The sequence below is a fragment of the Schistocerca nitens genome, chromosome 7, assembly GCF_023898315.1.
Source record: "Schistocerca nitens isolate TAMUIC-IGC-003100 chromosome 7, iqSchNite1.1, whole genome shotgun sequence".
In the NCBI taxonomy this organism is placed as follows: domain Eukaryota; kingdom Metazoa; phylum Arthropoda; class Insecta; order Orthoptera; family Acrididae; genus Schistocerca; species Schistocerca nitens.
This window is the reverse complement of record NC_064620.1, coordinates 310,778,825-310,781,102: the sequence shown is the minus strand read 5'-3', so window position 1 is coordinate 310,781,102 and position 2,278 is coordinate 310,778,825. Positions and strand designations below refer to the sequence as shown.

At 58.1% G+C, this 2,278-nt stretch overlaps 1 non-coding gene across 1 annotated transcript in view; it reads left to right on the top strand.

Annotated features, from left to right (window-relative positions):
• Nucleotides 1-832: 832 nt before the first annotated feature.
• LOC126197258 (small subunit ribosomal RNA) overlaps nt 833-2,278 on the top strand; it is a 1,909-nt gene continuing 463 nt past the window's right edge. Inside the window, exon 1 of the ribosomal RNA XR_007539636.1 lies at nt 833-2,278. This exon is cut by the window's right edge and continues 463 nt beyond it. This is a non-coding gene — a ribosomal RNA (small subunit ribosomal RNA).

Genomic DNA, 2,278 nt, shown 5'->3' with positions numbered 1-2,278 from the left:
CACGAACGTGAGTGGGCATGTGGGTATGAAGCGATACGCGGCGGTGGCTGGGTGGGACCGTCCCCGGCCGGTGAGGGGGGAGCGCCCGGCGTGCTGGCCGCGCGCTGCGTGGGCGCACGCGCTACAGCCGGCTGGTGGGGGCGCCCAGTGGCAGGCGCGCCGGCCGACGGACGCGGCAGGCGGCGCAGCTGCGCGCCGGCGCACCCAACGCGCGGCGCCGTGCGGCCAAAGTGGGTCCTCGCGGGCCCGGTGCGAAGCGCGGTGGACATCTGCAGTGTGCTGGTCCGATTGAGGACTGTGTGCGTTGAGGATGCGCCGCCGCCCGGCACTCGGCGCCGCGACGCCGTCTGCTGCTCGGTCGCCCCCGCGGTTCTCGCAGGTGGTTTGTATCGCAGCTGTGCGGATGTGTTGGCGCGTGCGCTGTGCTGGGAGAGTTCGCTTTGGCACCCAAGTGGGGCTCTGCCCCTCTGTGGCGCTGGCGTTGGAGCTGCCCGGCCACTGTTTGTGGCCGCGTGTTGTCTCCCGCCGGCAACACCACGACAGCACGCTCCCGGGCCTCTGTCGGCAGCGGCAAGCTCAGTTGGGAGCACGGGTGGTCGCACTGAAAGCGTCTACTCGCCTATCTCCGGGCGATTGCGCCTCTCTCGAACCCGACCAAGTACTTAGGACGGCGCTGCGCGCCGCCGGGACCTGAGAGGGTTTCGAGGTGTATCGTGCAGGGGAGCCCAGCCTCCTCCTGTTTGCGGAATAATTGAGCGGACGCTTGCGTGTTCGCGCGGGCCTCCGGGACACACTCCCGGGCGGCCGGCTGCTCAGCTCTAGTTGACGCAGCTCCCTGGTTGATCCTGCCAGTAGTCATATGCTTGTCTCAAAGATTAAGCCATGCATGTCTCAGTACAAGCCGCATTAAGGTGAAACCGCGAATGGCTCATTAAATCAGTTATGGTTCCTTAGATCGTACCCACGTTACTTGGATAACTGTGGTAATTCTAGAGCTAATACATGCAAACAGAGTCCCGACCAGAGATGGAAGGGACGCTTTTATTAGATCAAAACCAATCGGTCGGCTCGTCCGGTCCGTTTGCCTTGGTGACTCTGAATAACTTTGGGCTGATCGCACGGTCCTCGTACCGGCGACGCATCTTTCAAATGTCTGCCTTATCAACTGTCGATGGTAGGTTCTGCGCCTACCATGGTTGTAACGGGTAACGGGGAATCAGGGTTCGATTCCGGAGAGGGAGCCTGAGAAACGGCTACCACATCCAAGGAAGGCAGCAGGCGCGCAAATTACCCACTCCCGGCACGGGGAGGTAGTGACGAAAAATAACGATACGGGACTCATCCGAGGCCCCGTAATCGGAATGAGTACACTTTAAATCCTTTAACGTGTATCTATTGGAGGGCAAGTCTGGTGCCAGCAGCCGCGGTAATTCCAGCTCCAATAGCGTATATTAAAGTTGTTGCGGTTAAAAAGCTCGTAGTTGGATTTGTGTCCCACGCTGTTGGTTCACCGCCCGTCGGTGTTTAACTGGCATGTATCGTGGGACGTCCTGCCGGTGGGGCGAGCCGAAGGCGTGCGACCGCCTCGTGCGTGCTCGTGCGTCCCGAGGCGGACCCCGTTGAAATCCTACCAGGGTGCTCTTTATTGAGTGTCTCGGTGGGCCGGCACGTTTACTTTGAACAAATTAGAGTGCTTAAAGCAGGCAAGCCCGCCTGAATACTGTGTGCATGGAATAATGGAATAGGACCTCGGTTCTATTTTGTTGGTTTTCGGAACCCGAGGTAATGATTAATAGGGACAGGCGGGGGCATTCGTATTGCGACGTTAGAGGTGAAATTCTTGGATCGTCGCAAGACGAACAGAAGCGAAAGCATTTGCCAAGTATGTTTTCATTAATCAAGAACGAAAGTTAGAGGTTCGAAGGCGATCAGATACCGCCCTAGTTCTAACCATAAACGATGCCAGCCAGCGATCCGCCGCAGTTCCTCCGATGACTCGGCGGGCAGCCTCCGGGAAACCAAAGCTTTTGGGTTCCGGGGGAAGTATGGTTGCAAAGCTGAAACTTAAAGGAATTGACGGAAGGGCACCACCAGGAGTGGAGCCTGCGGCTTAATTTGACTCAACACGGGAAACCTCACCAGGCCCGGACACCGGAAGGATTGACAGATTGATAGCTCTTTCTTGATTCGGTGGGTGGTGGTGCATGGCCGTTCTTAGTTGGTGGAGCGATTTGTCTGGTTAATTCCGATAACGAACGAGACTCTAGCCTGCTAACTA